The 17,394-nt window shown below is 43.1% G+C and overlaps 1 protein-coding gene and 1 long non-coding RNA gene across 2 annotated transcripts in view; both read right to left on the bottom strand.

Annotated features, from left to right (window-relative positions):
* Positions 1 to 17,394, bottom strand: part of LOC108701997 (traf2 and NCK-interacting protein kinase) — a 1,005,599-nt gene that overhangs the window by 644,980 nt on the left and 343,225 nt on the right. The gene's annotated exons all lie outside the window — the stretch shown is intronic.
* LOC108700959 lies at positions 2,359 to 8,397 on the bottom strand. The gene is made up of 3 exons (XR_005964260.1): positions 8,203 to 8,397; positions 5,608 to 5,698; positions 2,359 to 3,008 (listed from the first exon to the last, which is right to left on the bottom strand). It is a non-coding gene; the product is annotated as an uncharacterized LOC108700959 (long non-coding RNA).

The raw sequence follows: 17,394 nt of genomic DNA on the forward strand, positions 1-17,394 counted from the left end.
CTAACAAAGGGAATACACTGCAATGGCAACATAATAGCCTTTATACAAGCAGGATCCAGGGAGAAGAAGTATGGTTGCCACCTTTTCTGGAAAAAAATACCGTCCTTCCATTATATTCATCTTTTTTCCGTATTAATAAGCCAGATGGCAACCCTAAGTAGAAGGCAGTCCAGTGGATCCACTTACATGAGATTTTGAGCAGAAGAGCTGTCACAGTGCTGCTCCGTCAGTGCAATACACTGGATAACGGAAGTCTCAGCCAGAAAGGGGAGGCAGGATGGAACAGAACATATTAGAAGGAAGAAAACAGAGGAACGACGGGCCCATATGATTAATTTCTCTATTGAAAAGTGTAAATAAAAACCTTTGCATCAGCCATGAGAGGGCAGCAATGGTCTATATATCAATCGTCAAAGAGCAGTACATTAAAGTAAGTGCTCCTCCACCACAAAGTGCATAGGGTAGAATTACAGTATCCATTCCTCACTGCTTCTCAAGTTACCTGGCATCAGGTGAGGTAAGCCTCTCACCAAATCATCTCACCAAAAAAAGAGCAGTGGTGAATCTGATTCCTCTCCTCTAGACGTCCCTCTCTAAGCAATTAGGAGCCTAGGGATGGGCAAATATTTTTGCCTTGTATCGCCGAAAAAATGACGCCCATAGACTTGTATGGTGTTGTGCGTCAAAATAAAAAAGACACGCGTCAAAACAATTTCACTGCGCGACAAATTTTTTTTTGATGCCCATAGACTTTAATGGGCGTCAGCGACATTTTCCAGCATTCAAATGGGAGTCATTAAACCTGTCTAAAAAACAAATGCTCTGTAAGGCAACGAATTTATTGTAATTGCTACTTTTTATTTCTCATCTTTTTATTCAGTCCGCCTCCTATTCCTATCCCAATTGCTTATTCAAATCAATGCATGGTTGCTAGGGTAATTTGGACCCTAGTAACCAGATTGCTGATATTGCAAACTGTAACAAAACAAAAATATGAAAACCAATAGCACATTGTCTTGGAATACGCTCTCTTCATCATATTAAAAGTTAACTCGAAGGTGAACAACCCCTTTAACGCTTCTACTTATCCTGCTGCAGTTCCTGTATGGCTCCTGTTGGTCATTCTGCTCACCCAAAGTACTTCCACAATGATTCTCGGGGGCTAGACGTCCGTTTCAAGTTTTTGTAATAATTGTTAATTCTCTACACATCATACTTTCACTCTGGAACAGATCAAGGATGGGGTAATAATTTCCTTGCCATCGGCAGATACCCAGACATGGGCCCGCCTTATGAAGCACCAGAGCACTCTCCTTCATGATTCCAATACCTATTTCAAGTTATGGCACAGCATAATAATGATCCTAGAAGGGACTCTACTGCCGAGGCAGCTCTACATTCCTTATCTCAAGGCAGACACCTTGTTGTTAAAATGACACTAAAAAAACGACCCTTTAAAATATTAATCTACATTAAAAGTTACCTTTAGGTCATGTTGATTGTTATTCACTGATAGGTTTGCTTTTATAAGTAATTGTTACTTAAAGTTCCTAAACCCGATTGTTTTGCCAACCTGACTGTCCTTTCTCAACCAGTCAGAGATTTTAATGCTAACGGACTACTGCTGCACAAATATGGCAGCACCAGAGGAACATGGGAAATCGGATAGTTAATGTAAAAGCAAATACTATTAAAATTATATATAGCAAGCAAAGTCAATGTTATGATAGATGTAAAAAAAATCCTTCATTCCAACCCTGCAACATCTCGCTACGGCTATTACACAAATATCTTGTAATGCCATTTGGGTTTTGCAATGCCCCTGAGATTTTCTTGATCAGTCTATAATCTTTTTTTTCTTCCAAGGAAGACCAGGACATCCATATGAAGAAATTCTTCCAAGATTATTGCACATACAGTGTTGCCCATCTAACTAATGCTTCTAAGCTTTTTCATTGGTCAGCCTTCTTGCTTTTTGTGGACACATTTGAAATGGCTGTTGGAGCAGTTTTATCTTACAGATCTGGCATTCGAGATTTTCTTCATCCTGTGGCCTTCTTTTCCAAGAAACTCTTCTTCAGAAAGGAACCATGATATTACGGAAAGACCTCCTGGCAATAAAAAGTAGCCTTTATGGAATGAGTGGCATCGCTTATGATTGTGTTTGGATAATATGTTGAATTAAAATAATTAAAATAAGTAAAATAACTGAAGCTGTCCTTCACCTCCAAGGCAGGACAAAAGAACTGAGGAGAGAAGGTGGAGCCAGACCATATATACAAGCGGAGGGACCAGGAAACTTCTATCCTGCCTCCAGAGGTGAAGGGTGACATAACCCATAACGTCTGCACTGACAGGAGGACCTCTTCAAAAAAAAACTGGCTGCAAAATATGTTGGTGCCCTATAAATACATGTTAATGTTAATGTTAATGAAAAGAAATTTCTCCCTTCAGTGTGCACAATTACAATTATAAAAGTCAGTGTTACCCAAGGCAATTCACATACAGAGTAATTCAAAGGCCTGTGTGGAACAAAGGGAATACACTGCAATGGCAACATAAGAGCCTTTTTACAAGCAGGATCCTGGGAGTAGAAGGCAGTCCAGTGGATCCACTTACTTGAGAGGAGGAGTCAGGATGGAAAAGAACATAATAGGAATTTTTTATTTAAAAGATCACTTTACATTAATCAATTCAATTCAATCAATTCATAAACAGTTTGCAAATCATACAACAAAACAAAAATAACCAAAAATCCCACAAACCCACCCATACACCCTCCAGCCCGCAGAGTCCATCCCTCTGTCCACTGGCAACTTTTCTATCAAACACACCAAAAGGCCAGTTTGCAAAGTCTTGAATTGTCCATATGGCCTTCCTTCCCCCACCACCATCCCAAATGAGCAAACTTCTCCTGTTTTCATCACCCAACAAAAAACAAAAACATCATACTTTCATATTCAAATCTGAATAAATTCTTCCAGGCTACAGAAAGCTGCACCTCCAGCCTATAGAAAAAGAGAGGAGCAGTATCAGTGCCCAGGGAGCCATATACAAACAATAAGTATATACCTTGAGATGAGGGTATGAAAAGAACATAATAGGAGGGAGACAACAGAGGAAAGACAGGCCCACACGATTCATTTCTCTATTGAAAACTGTAAATAAAAACCGCAACTGATTTTCTTGATCAGTCTATAATCTTTTTTTTCTACCAAGGAAGAACAGGCCATCCATATGAAGAAATTCTTCCAAAATTATTGCACATACAGTATTGCCCATCTAACTAGTGCTTCTAAGCTTTTTCATTTGTCAGCATTCTTGCTTTTTGGGGCCACATCTGAAATGGCAGTTTTGTCTTACAAATCTGGCATTCAAGATTTTCTTCATCCTGTGACCTTCTTTTGCAAGAAACTCTTCTTCAGAAAGGAACCATGATGTTACGGATAGACCTCCTGGCAAATGTAGTCTTTGTGGAATTGTGGCATTGCCTTTGTGGAATTGTGGCATTGCTTATCCCATTCTCATCTTCTCATCTACTCTAACCTCAAAAATCTGGAGTATTTGCTCACCACCATGCAAGGCAAGCTCGTTTGACTACTTTTCTACTGGTTTCCTTATTAACTACATACTAGGATTTTAAAACCATAAGGCATATTCCTTGATGACAAGAGGTTGTCTTCTTGCACTGTTGAGCAACTTCTGCTTATGTGTGTATTTTACTAGCCTTGTCAGGATGAAATGAATTTATTGGGGGAGAATGTAGGGAACACAAAGGTTTAATTTCTGGTTCTCCATGTATCATGAACTGCAGTGAGTTTATTTCAGATTGAGCATGGGAGAGAGGTGGAGAAAGAGTGGAGGAGCTTCAGTAATGAGCAGCTCCAGGGTAAATTTCTCTTTTTTTGTATATGTCACAATGCAGAACAGAAATACACATTGTCACTGCAGATGCTGCTCAGAAGTGATCACTGATGCTTCAACAGCAGAACCAGCAGGAGAGAAAGTTAAGGACAACACTGGAGTAAGGAAATAAGGATTTTTAACTTACTGAAAAATCCTTTTCTAGACAGAAGTGTCAGTGCAGACCGCTATGAGGTTAAGTAAAGTATCCACCTACGGAGGCAGGACAGAAGAAACAAAAGATTCCAGGCTCCACCATCCTGATATAAGGTCTTGCTCCTCCTGTTCCCCTCAGTTTGTGTCTATCCGCTTGGTTAGGAGGAATGTAGTAGAGAGTAGACAAGGAGCAACAACATGTCTATAACATTTATAACATAACATCAATAACTTTAGGGTAGGGACACACTGATCGATTTGGGGAGTTTTAGTCGCCTGGCGACTAATCGCTGCGACTTTTCTCCCCGAATGCCTCCCCTCGCTCTGCGCCTGGCTAAAATGAAAAATCGCCTGCGCTAATCACACGCGGCGATTCGTTTTCCGAAGTCGCCCGAAGTTTCAACTTCGGGCGATTTCGGAAAACGAATCGCCGCGTGTGATTAGCGCAGGCGATTTTTCATTTTAGCCAGGCGCAGAGCGAGGGGAGGCATTCGGGGAGAAAAGTCGCGGCGATTAGTCGCCAGGCGACTAAAACTCCCCAAATCGCCCAGTGTGTCCCTACCCTTAAACTGAACTAATAATGGTGGGGCCCCCTGCACTGACAGTTTGGGCCATATAGAAAAGGATTTGCCGTTAAGTTAAAAATCCTCCTTTCTCTAGAACTGCCCTTCGCGTCAGTGCAGACCACTATGGGAACGTCCTAAAGTGCCCCTCTTCTAAGGCTGGGTGTAATGGTTGGCACCCCGAATCTAGAACCAATGCCAAGCACCCTGGTCTCGGCTCGTACTTCTGCCTGTAGCAGCCGCCTTTGGCCTCTGGAGGAGCCCTCAGCTACTCAGATGCCACCAGGTCTTAAAATGAGAGGTGCAAGGCGAAAGGTTCTAAACAAGCGAAGGGGCACAACTGTAGGTAAAGTCTTTGGGCAGAAGGTCGTTGTACAAGACGTTAGGCAATAGAGTAGTCAGATAGGGTCGGGGCAGGCAGAGAATAAACTTAGTCAGGCAGGCATGGGTCAAACCAGGAAGTCAATCAGAGGGGTTAAGCAGAAGAGGTAGTCGGTATTCAGGCAAGGGTCAGGATCCAGAGGTCAGAATAGTCGAAAGCCAGGCAGGGGTCACAACAGGAATCAAACAGGTTCAAAACAGATTTTAGCAAAAGCTCAGATAGCACCAGGAACAAACTCCTATAACGGGCAATGCAAACCTGAATGAAGCCCCTTTAAATACCCTTTGAATTTCGAGCCATTGCGCACGTCCACGTCCATAAAGGGGACGAGACGTGGGCGCGTGCGCCCTAAGGTTCAGTAATAGCAATAGCGCAGGAAGAAGAGTGGCGCATCGGGCGTCCCCGCCACACCACTAGACCACCAGGGTAAGTCATTTTCCTCACATTACCCCCTCTCTAGGGGGGCCACTGGACCCCCAGGTCTCTCAGGAAACTTAGAATGAAATTGCTTCCTGAGACGACCAGCCCTAATATCACCAACAGGAACCCAAGAGTTTTTCTCAGGACCGTAGCCCTTCCATTTCACAAGGTATTGTAACTTACCCCGCACTAAGCGAGAATCGAGGAGCTCTTGGATAATGAATTCAGGTTGACCCTCAACCAATACTGGGGGAGGAAAGGATTGTTGGTGTACCTGTATAGCAGGTTTCAGGAGGAAAACATGAAAAGAATTAGAAATTTTAAAATTTTCAGCGAGTTTGATACGAACAGATGAGGGGTTAATTATTTCAATGATGGGATATGGACCAATAAACCTGGGCCCCAACTTGAGGGAAGGGACATTTAACTTAATATTTTCTGAGTTTCTGAGCGGCAGTAGCTGCAGAAAGAGAGTCGTGCACCCCAGACCAAATCTTTGCAAACTGTTTGATAGAAGAATTGACAGAGGCTACAGGGGACAAAGAACCAGAAAAAGAAAATGCTTTGGGATGTAAACCGTTAACAATAAAAAAATGGAGATTCACCAGTTGAAGAATGAGTAGCATTATTGTAAGCAAATTCTGCCCAGGGTAATAGTTCAGCCCATGAGGACTGGTTGTCAGACACATAACCTTAGAAATCGTTCAAGGGACTGATTAACCCTTTCGGTTCGCCCCTTAGTTTAAGGGTCATATGCGGTAGAAAAAGATAACTCAATTCCAACCAAAGAGCAAAATGCTCTCCAAAACTAAACAAATTGTACCCCTCTATCAGAAACAATATTGACCGGAAAACCATGTAACTTAAAGATATTGCAAATGAATAACTCAGCCAAGGTTTTGGCAGAAGGGAGGTGTGGAAGGGAAATGAAGTGACTCATTTTGCTGAACCTGTCCACCTCCACCCAAATTACAGTCTTCCCCTGAGAAGGAGGAAGATCAACAATAAAATCCATTGAGAGATGGGACCAGGCATAGGCAGAGGGTGATATTTTTATTTGGGGAGGCTAAAAGCGGCACAATCTAAAGTTGCATAAAAAAATTAGCATTCAAGAGCCAATATATGACACTCACAATATGGCCAAATTAGCGAGAAAACTGCTGTAAAACTGTCTGTAATATTACACATGCAGTTAAAGGAGAACTAAACCCTAACAATGAATAGGGCTAAAAATGCTGTGGTTTATATACTGAACTATTGCACGAGGCTAAAGTTTCAGCTTCTCAATAGCAGCAATGATCCAGGACTTCAAACTTGTCACAGGGGGTCACCATCTTGGAAAGTGTCTGTGACACTCACATGCTCAGTGGGCTCTGTCTGAGCAGCTGTTGAGAAGCTAAGCTTAGGGCTCGTCACTAATTATCCAGCACAAAATTAGCTTCCCCTGTAATATAAGCTGATGCTACAGGTTTGCTGATTATAAAATTCTGATGCTATTATTATTAGTCTTATATTGTGACATTTCTATTCTATGTGTACTGTATATTGTGAGTGGGTCCCTAAGTTCAGTAACTGACTGACAGCACAGAGCATGTGCAGTGAATCAGCAGAAAAGAAGATGGAGAGCTACTGGGGCATCTTTGGAGACACAGATCTTTACTGCTAAAAGGCTGTGGTTGCCTTGGGCTGGTACAGAAGCTCAAAACATCATGTACAACATTTCAACCTACTTCTTTAGTTTAACTTTCCTTGTCCTTTAAAGGTGTGATATTGTGTAAGAAAGGTATTTGTTGTTGAATTTACAAGAACATATGGTGTTCTCATGTAAAAACTAGGTTCATGCACTGCTGTTAATTTTTGCAGAAGCCAAAACACCTTGTGCATAGGTTTTGTGCTCCACAGTTTCATTGCAGCGCTGGAAATTAGAAAGGCAGGAATATTTGCTGCAGGCTTAGTGCCCTTTACAGGAGTCAATTTGGCTTCCAATAATTTTCACATACAGCCTCCCTCTCTTTTAGCCACAGTGCTATGTAAAAAAAAGAAAAACAGAATCCCAATAGCTATGTCATAGAATGTAAAGGAGCCTGCCCTTAATATGAAGGATTTATTGAAGGCAAGCAACTCCTGCACAGGGGCACTGACCCTTATGGGACTCACTGTTATAAAACAACGTACTACGCTGCTGACTGTCTGCTAGCAGAGCCGGACTGGGAGCAAAAAGCAGCCCGGGCAAAAAACAAACCAAGCAGCCCACGTGTAAACATACACACACAGACACAAACACACACACACAAAGAGACACACAAACACAGAGAGATGCACACACAGAGACACAACACACACAAAAAGACACACAAACACAGAGAGACACACACACACACACACACAAAGAAACACACACAGAGACACACACAAACACACACATAAAAAGACACACAAACACAGAGAGACACACACACAAACACACACACAAAGAAACACACACAGAGACACACACAAACACACACATAAAAAGACACACAAACACAGAGAGACACACAAAGAGACACACACACACAAAAAGACACAAAAACACAGAGAGACACACACAAACACAGGGAAACACACACAGAGACACACAAACACAGAGAGACACACATAAACACAGACACACACCGAAAGAAACACACACAGAGACACACACAAACACAGGGAAACACAAACACAGGGAACCCAAACACAAAGACACAAACACAGAGAGACACACACACACAGAGACACAAACACAGACACCCCTACCTCTCCTAGGAGCTTCCTGAAACAGCACGGAACCCTCAGACTCCTCCCACCCCGTCTGCTGGCCAATCAGAGGGACTTTGACTTCCTGACTAATCTTAGGAGATGGGAGGAGGGAGGAGGAAGGAACATGCAGCTGCTTGCTGTGTCTGTGAAGGAGAATCACAGCGTGCACGGCTGCACGCTGTAAAGTCTCTCTACCTCAAATCGCCATAAAGCAGAGGCCCATTTCACAAAAAAATGGAGCGGCCCTTCGGGAAATTGCCCGAACTGACAGATTGTCAGTCCGGGCCTGTCTGCTAGTCTTTAGTATCAGCTGATACACAAGGAGTCCTGCGTGCAAAAGTTGCCGTATCTTTTGTGCTCCCACCTCAAAGTACTGGTAACGGCAGATTAACTTCGTGCAAATCGATAAATCACTTTGAGGCTTCCGGAACTAGCACTAAGCTTCTGCAAGTGTCCTTTAGTGCCTAAACCGAGTGTTCCTACGAGGAGGGTGTAAGCAAATTTAACAGCGTCCCCAGTGGAAACAGCAATAACTCGGTAATACCAAATTTCTAGGACAAGCGATAGCTGTACGTTTTGTTGCTATTGGTTTTTTGTTTTTTTTTTTTACTTTTTTTTTAAAATTATGTGTCAGGCATGTTGGGGGAGGCTTAGCCTCCCCAAGCCTTAATGAAAATATGCCCATGGGACCAGGGTCTGTCAGGGATAGGTAGTGGCCTTAGCAAACTCTGCAACAAATTCCTGGAGGATTTTGATCTTTGGCAAACAGGGCAAGAATCAACAAATCTTTTGACATCCTGCTTAAAGGAAGGCCACCATACATTGCGAGACAAGAGGGACACCGTTTTAGTGATGACAGGATGTCCCACCATTTTGGAATTATGGGCTTCGCCCAACACCTGTTCCCTCAAATTCTTGGGAACAAATAATTTCCCAGTTTCTACAGGGGCAGAAGACTGGACTGAGGATAATAGGGTGGCAAGATCTGATCCCAGAGCTGCCACAATTAACTCACCAGGAAAGATAGGAATGCACTCACTAGAATCAGATGAATTGGATTCGAAACTTCTAGAGAGTGCACAGTGGCGGAACTACCGGGGGAGCAGGGGGTGCGAGTGGGCCAGGGCCCGCACCCCCTCAGGGCCCCCCGGCAGCCCATGCGCCACTGAAAATGCGGCCGTACGGAGTGACGCTACTGAGAGTGCATCTGCCTTGGTGTTTTTGGAGCCAGGCCTGTAGGTAAGGGAAAAATTAAACTGGGTGAAAAATAAAGCCCATCTGGCCTGCCTAGGAGTCAGCCGCTTGGCAGACTCAATATACAACAAATTTTTATGGTCAGTGAAGACCGTTATCAAATGCTTAGCCCCCTCCAACAGATGTCGCCATTCCTCAAAGGCCCACTTAACAGCCAACAATTCTCTATTTCCAATATCATAATTAGCCTCGACAGGCGAAAATGTTTTAGAAAAAAAAGGCACAAGGGTGAATCTTGTTGGTTGTTGGATGCCTTTGAGAAAGGACTGCCCTCACCCCAACCTCTGAGGCATCAACCTCAACAATGAATGGAAGTGTGGTGTCAGGGTGACAAAGAATGGGGGCAGACACAAACTCCTCTTTGAGGATTTTGAAGGCTTGAATAGCATTGGGGGGCCACATACTCGGATCTGCACCTTTCTTGTTAATTCAGTGATAGGGGCCACAATCAAGGAGAAATTTTTAATAAATTGGCGGTAATAGTTGGCGAACCCTAAGAACCTTTGGGTTGCCCACAAAGAAAGAGGCTGGGCCCAGTCTAGTACCGCTTTAACTTTCCCAGGATCCATTTCCAGACCCTTACTAGAGATGTTGAACCCCAAAAACTGGACAGACGAAACCTCAAAGGTGCATTTCTCTAGTTTGGTGTAGAGGTTATTTTTCCTCAACCCGAGTAACACCTCCTGCACGTGTTTACGGTGATCACTCAAGTTGGAAGAAAAGATCAGGATATGGTCTAGACCACTACGAATAACCCCAGCAGGTCCCGGAAGATGTCATTGACAAATTCCTGAAACACTGCGGGGGCGTTACAAAGACCAAACGGCATTCCTAAATATTCGTAGTGGCCGTCCCTGGTGTTAAAGGCCGTCTTACACTCATCCCCTTCCCTGATACGAATGAGGTTATAAGCACCTCTAACATCAATCTTGGAATAAATTTTGGCATTTTTAACCTGGTCAAATAATTCGGAAATCAGAGGAAGTGGGTAACGATTTTTTATGGTGATCTTGTTAAGACCCCTGTAGTCTATACAAGGGCGAAGACCACCATCTTTCTTGCTGACAAAAAATAATCCAGCACCGGCAGGGGAACTAGAGGACATAAGTTCTCCCTCGAGGGGGAGAAGACCCAGGGATGAGGTCAATTGGGCAGTCATACTGCCCATGTGGGGGTAAGGTCTCTGTGGCTTTCTTGGAAAAAACATCAGTAAATATGCCGCAGGTAAACCTTCGAGGGACGCAACCAACATTACCTGAGGAATGCAAGAACCCTTACATTTTAAACCCCATTGTAAAACCTTCCCAGTTACCCAGTTGATATGTGGGTTATGTGTTTGTAGCCAAGGTAACCCCAATATCAGAGGAGAGGAAGCACCCTCAATAATAAAAAAGGCTAATTTCTCACAGTGCAAGTTGTTCGAACACAAACCTGACCCCAGGGGTTTTTTGTCAACCATTAAGATTCTCATAGGAGGATTTAGAGAGGTTAAAGGAATATTAAACTTTACTGCGAACGCAGCATCCAAAAAATTCCCCTCCTCCCCAGAATCCAAAAAAGCGGAAACCTTAACAGAGCCCATAGGCCAGGTTAACATAACTGGTAACATAATCCTAGAGGAAAAGTGGGGAGAGGAAACTTCTTTACTCAAATGGAGCTCCCCTTTTCCATTTAGGCTTGGAAGTTTTCCGGCCTCTTAGGACATTCATTTAGAAAATGACCTTTTTCCCCACAATAAATTCATAGACCCAAAGATTGCCTGCGAACCTTTTCATCAGGAGTTAGATGGGATATGCCCAGTTGCATGGGTTTTCCTGAGGTAATGGTACAGAGGGATTTGGAGGTTTGGTAACACCAGAATGAAAGAAGTACCCTTCTCACCCCTTCTCTCCCTCTGTCTTCTATCTACTTGGATGGCAAGAGACATGAGATCCAAGTCAGAAGATAATGGATAATTAACTAGGTTGTGTTCGACAGAATCTGAGAGCCCTATCCGGAACTGGCTACGAAGAGCCATGTCTCTTCCACCCAGTTTCTACTGCCCATCAGCGGAATTCAGTGCAATACACATCCGCATCCCGTTTTCCCTGGCGTAATTTACGAATTGCGGAATCGGCAGATGATGCGCGATCCGGGTCATCATAAAGTATCGCCATCGTGTGAAAGAAGGTTTCTAGGGAAAAGCGGGCAGGATCAGTGGGGGGTAATCTAAGGGCCCAAATTTGGGGATCACCCTGTAATAGGGTCATTACAACCTCACTTTTTCCTCGCCAGTAGCAAAAGATTGAGGAAAGAAGCTGAGGTATAATTTGCCTCAGCTGCTCAGATGCCGCCAGGTCTTAAAACAGAAAGGTGCAAGGCGAAAGTTCTAAACAAGCGAAGGGGCACAACTGTAGGTAAAGTCTTTGGGCAGAAGGTAGTGGTACAAGACGTTAGACGCAATAGAGTAGTCAGATCAGACCGGGTTGGGCAGGCAGAGAATAAACGTAATCAGACAAGGGTCAAACCAGGAAGTCAATCAGAGGGGTTAAGCAGAAGAGGTAGTCGGTATTTAGGCAAGGATCAGGATCCAGAGGTCAGAATAGTCAAAAGCCAGGCAGGGGTCACAACAGGAATCAAACAGGTTCAAAACAGATTTAGCAAAAGCTCAGATAGCACCAGGAACAAACTCCTATAACGGGCAATGCAAACCTGAATGAAGCCCCTTTAAATACCCTTTGAATTTCGCGCCATTGTGCGCCTTTGCACGCTGACGTCATCACACATTTCGTCACACTGGGTGTCAGAATATATAATTCATGGCTCACTGCAGCTTGCAGGACATTTCTACCGAAAGCTGCTGGAGTAGAATGAAAGACGTAGTCTGTAAAACTTTGGAAAAGTAGAGAGTGAGGCCCCAGTAGCTGCTTTACAAATTTGCTCTGGGGTAGCTAAATTATGCAGAGCCCAAGATGTGCTTACTGCTCTGGTGGAATGAGCTCTGACTTTAAATGGTCTTGGTTTCTTACTAGGGTCATAAGCACAGTTTATTGTCTCTACAAGCCATCTGGCAATCTGTTTGGATGCAGGTGTGACCCTAAATTAACACCGTAAGTTACTAGAAAGGCATCCGCCTTCCTATAGGCCTTAGATCTGTCTAGATAGTATCTAATTGCCTTGACTACGTCTAGTTTGTGGAGGGCTTTAGACGGGCTTGGACACAGGGATGTTAGATTAATCTCCTCATTTATGTGAAAAGCCTAAACCACCCTGGGTGTGAATGATGGTATCGTTCTGAAAACTGCTCTATCCTGGTGCAGTATAACCCAGGGTTCCTTGTAGGATAAGGCGGCCATGTCGAAGACATGTTTTGCTGATGTAATCGCTTACAGAAAAGTAATTTTCCAGGTAAGGAACTTAAATGCACAGGAAGCTAGAGGCTCAAAGGGAGGCCCCTGTAGAGCAGTCAATACTGTAGTAAGGTCCCATGGGGGTGGTCTAACCTTTCCTACCCCTTGCAAAAATCGTATCAGATCTGGTTCTGTCACCCACTGATGTTGGAGTAGTAAGAATAGCACTGAAATTTGTCCTTTGAGAGTGGCTAATGAAAGTCCCAAGTGGAAACCCTGCATGAGGAACTCCACCACTGTTTAAATTTGCGCTTGCCGCCAGGGAATCGCACCATGTCTTCCATGTCCTATGGTAGATCTTTTGTTTGGATGGTTTTTCTCGTCTCAGAATGGCAATGGCCCTTTCCGAGAACCCTTTTGAGAGCCACAATTCGGATTCGATAGCCAGGCCGTTAAATGTAGGAGTGAAAAGTTGTCGTGCCTGATTGGTAGCAAGTCTGATCAGAGAGGTAGTCAACACAGTGAAGCAATTAGAATTGTTGTTGTCCCCTCCTGCACGATCTTTCATATTTTCCTTGGTATAATGGCGAGCAGTGGAAAATCGTATACCTAGTTGAAGGTCCTATGCTGCCCCTGGATCTTATGACCTGGCACAGTATGTAGGAACCTTGAAATTGTGTTTGGATGCCAACATGTCTATGTCTGGACTCCCCCATCTGGTTACAATCTCTTCGATTACTTTGTGATGAAGTGCCCACTCTCCCTGATCTATCTGTTGCCGGCTGAAATAATCCGCTTCCCAGTTTAGTATGAAGACTGCTGATATGGCCGGGACATGTGACTCTGCCCAGTTGAGTATCTGGGCTACCTCCTGCATTGCCCTGTTGCTGCATGTACCCCCTTGTTTATGTTGGCCACTGCTGTGGCGTTGTCGGATTGAATTCTGAGGGGTTGATGTGTCAATTCCTGTGACCAATGTAGTATTGCATTCCAATTGCTCTGATCTCCAGTATGTTTATAGGAAGCTGCAACTCCTCCAGTGACCTGTCAGGCTGGAGTCCGTGGTGACTACTGTCCACTGGGGTAATGCCCATGTCTTGCCCTGGGCTAGATCGTGAGGTAGGGTCCAGAATTGCATTGACCTCTTGACCTGTATGGTGACCTGAATTTGCTGGGTAAGGTTGGCGAGGTTCTTGTTCCAATGGCTGAGGAAAAGGTTTTGGAAAACTCTCATATGGAACCTGCCAAATGGTAAGGCTGCTACAATGTAGCCAAGTAGTTGGAGACACAGTTCCCAGTTCCGCTGATATTGTGGTCTGGTGTCAAACTATTTGCGCTATGTGCGTAATTGAATATTCTCTATTGTGAGATATATTTTCTGGAGGGATGAATCAAACCACATTCCTAAGAATTGGATGTGTTGTGTTGGTGTGAGTTGGCTCTTTTTGTGGTTCATGATCCACTTGTGAATGAGTGTCGTGACACAGCTCTGCGTATCTCTTTGGTTCTGCTCCTTTTTTACTACCAGGAAAAGGTTTTAGTAAAATCCTGAGTGGGAACTGGTGTAATGACATTGTTGAGCTAAGAGAGCTCGTCTTTTTGTTAGGTTTTTTGCAGTGGACGAGCGTCTGAACATGCGGGGGTATAGGTTGTCAAATGGGATTATGTACCCTTCTTTGATGATGGAGAGTACTCAATTGTCCTGTATGTGAGTTTGCCAAACTTGGAAGAACTCTTGTAGGTGACACCCTACCTCTCTTGAGCGCGTTCTGTGAGAGTCAGGCCAAAGTGGTCTTTGAGGGGCCTAGTTTTCTGTTTTGTATAGATTGATTGGACCAGGCCGGTCTGCCCTTCTTGGTATCTCCACTGGATTGTGAAGGACGAAAGGGGTACCCCTGGGAGCTCCATTGTTTATTGAATGATCTGTAAACTCTGACCTGGGTTTCTTGCCTGATGGTAAGAAGGTGCTCTTACCTCCCGTAACCTCCGTTATAATTTGCTTTAAGTCAGGTCCCAACAGTGTATCATCTGTAAATCTAAGGTTAAGTAATTTGGTCATGGATGCTGTGTCTCCTGACCAATGACGTAGCCATAGAGCTTGTCTGCCCGCTATTGTGTCAATGCTGGTCTTGGCTGCCAGCCTTACTCTGTCCATGGCTGCAACTGACAGAAGTTCCTCTTGTAACTTCTCTGGTGATATAGGGTTTTTTTATATACCATACAGTATTGGTCTCCAGTGCTCAGACAGGACATTATTGAATTAGAGAGGGTACAGAGAAGGGCAACTAAGCTGGTAAAAGTTATGGAAAATCTTAGGTATGAGGAAAGACTGTCCAAATTGGGGATGTTCACACTGGAGAAGAGACGCTTAAGGGGTGATATGATAACTATGTATAAATATATAAGGGGATCATATAATAATCTCTCTAATGCTTTATTTACCAGTAGGTCTTTCCAGCTGACACAAGGTCACCCATTCTGATTAGAATAAAACAGGTTCCACCTAAATATTCGGAAAGGGTTTTTTTTTTACAGTGAGAACTGTGAAGATGTGGAATTCTCTCCCTGAATCAGTGGTACAGGCTGATACATTAGATAGCTTTAAGAAGGGGTTGGAGGGCTTTTTAGCAAGTGAGAAAATACAGGGTTATGGGAGATAGCTCATAGTACAAGTTGATCCAGGGACTAGTCCGATTGCCATTTCAGGAAGGAATTTTTTCCCCCTCTGAGGCAAATTGGAGAGGCTTCAGATGGATTTTTTTGCCTTGCTCTGGATCAACTAGAAGTTAGGCAGGTTAAAATGTTGAACTTGATGGACGTGTGTCTTTTTTCAACCCAACTTATTATGTTACATATTAAAAAAACAACATTTTCCTTGAGAATTGGAATCAATATCTAATGCCAACAGCCTTCCACTCTCCATATTTGACACAAAGTACAACTGATCTTTTTTTTCATCTCTGCTCCAACTTTTGCCAGGGAACAAAAATAAAAGGTATTTTCCCTTAATGTGTTGCCCCAGGCACTAAAGCCCCCCCACTCCCATTATTGGACCAAAAGAACAATTGAATGGTGGGGGGCACTAAATTTGTCTTATAATGTTAGTGTGTATCTGATGCAGCCACTCCAATCATGGAACATGGGAATGTGTAATCCTATCTCAATATAGAAAAGTGCTCTTGTTTTAGTTTTGTTGCTGAGGGAGGCATTTTAAGTGACAAATGGAGTCTTTTCCATCTTCTTGGCTTTTGCAGATTCTCTTGTTAATTCATCACATGACTTTAATTAAACGTCATTCATTCCTGGTGGTTTCTGGTCATCAGACTTATCAATTAATTTGATTTGATGCTTCCCAATATTTCAAGTCATCAGATAAGATTATCCTAATATATAGGAATTGCCCTTTAGGGATCCCTTTCACAGTATTGGGTGTATGAAAACTGCAGAAGAATGTTGTTTATCTAGTCTAGAGGGGCTCACCGTAAGGTTCAACTGGCCCCTGGGCCAGTGGTGTAACTAGAGGTTATTAGGCCCCACAGCAAATTCATTTTAGGGCCTTCCCAATTATCCAGAGTGTGTCCTGTTTTACCATATAATATGAATATATTGAAATCAGGGCCTAATAGGGCCCCAAATAACTCCTTGACCCCCCTGCAGCCGCAGGGTCTGCTTCCTCTGTAGCTACGCCCCTGCCCTAGGCAACTGATGACCTTAACATTTAAATAATGGATTAATACACACTGGATACAATGGATTGCTCTTTTTAAGCTTTTATTTCATTCTCTGTTCAGTCCCAAATATTAAAAATATTACCCAAAAACAAAAGTAACAGACTATTCTTGTAAATATCTTGTAAATACATGTCTCTTTATTTGGGTAGTGGAAGCTAGTGCCAATGAGCTTCCTACTGAGCAGGTGCACCAGCTTGGGGCAGGAGCTTAATATTTTAACTCACTGGTTTTGTCCAGTTTGTTAACCTTTCCTCATCCTTTAAGCTCTGATCTCACACCCCCACAACTGACTTCTGAGCTTTAACCCCTAAGAGTGCTAACTGAGCTAGGAGGTAAGGGGAAGTTCTGAATGCAATAATATTTATAGACTGCTGTATCCCTATTCCTCTTTTTGACATCCCATCCTATTTAATAACTGATACCTATAATCAGCCAAATTAAGGGGGTATTTAGTGCCAGCTGTCTCATTTTATATTTAATCATTTAGATGCAAGTTGGATAACTAATCTTAAAAATAGCTCTTATTGCCCAAAAGGTGAGGCTGAGAACGTGGACATGTTTCATTATTTTTGGTCTTTGGTCCTGCCCTTTAATCTCTCAATTATGGAAAATATTGGAAAGATTACTCTCTCTTAGATTAGAGAAGGAAATCAAATTATATCCCACCTTTGCTTTATTAGATTTAATTGAAGGTGATGCTATGAGGAAACTTATATCTCTCTATTGGATACAGAAGGAAGTCCCTACTTCTTTTTTTTTGCTAAGTAAGTTATGCTTGCAAGAAGCTTTTAGATATAATTTTGAGAAAGAATAGTCTTCTTATTCTTTTTATTGTTTATGGTCCAGATATTTAGATTTATTTTATAAACCCAAGA

The sequence above is a fragment of the Xenopus laevis genome, chromosome 9_10L (genome assembly GCF_017654675.1).
Source record: "Xenopus laevis strain J_2021 chromosome 9_10L, Xenopus_laevis_v10.1, whole genome shotgun sequence".
Classification (NCBI taxonomy): domain Eukaryota; kingdom Metazoa; phylum Chordata; class Amphibia; order Anura; family Pipidae; genus Xenopus; species Xenopus laevis.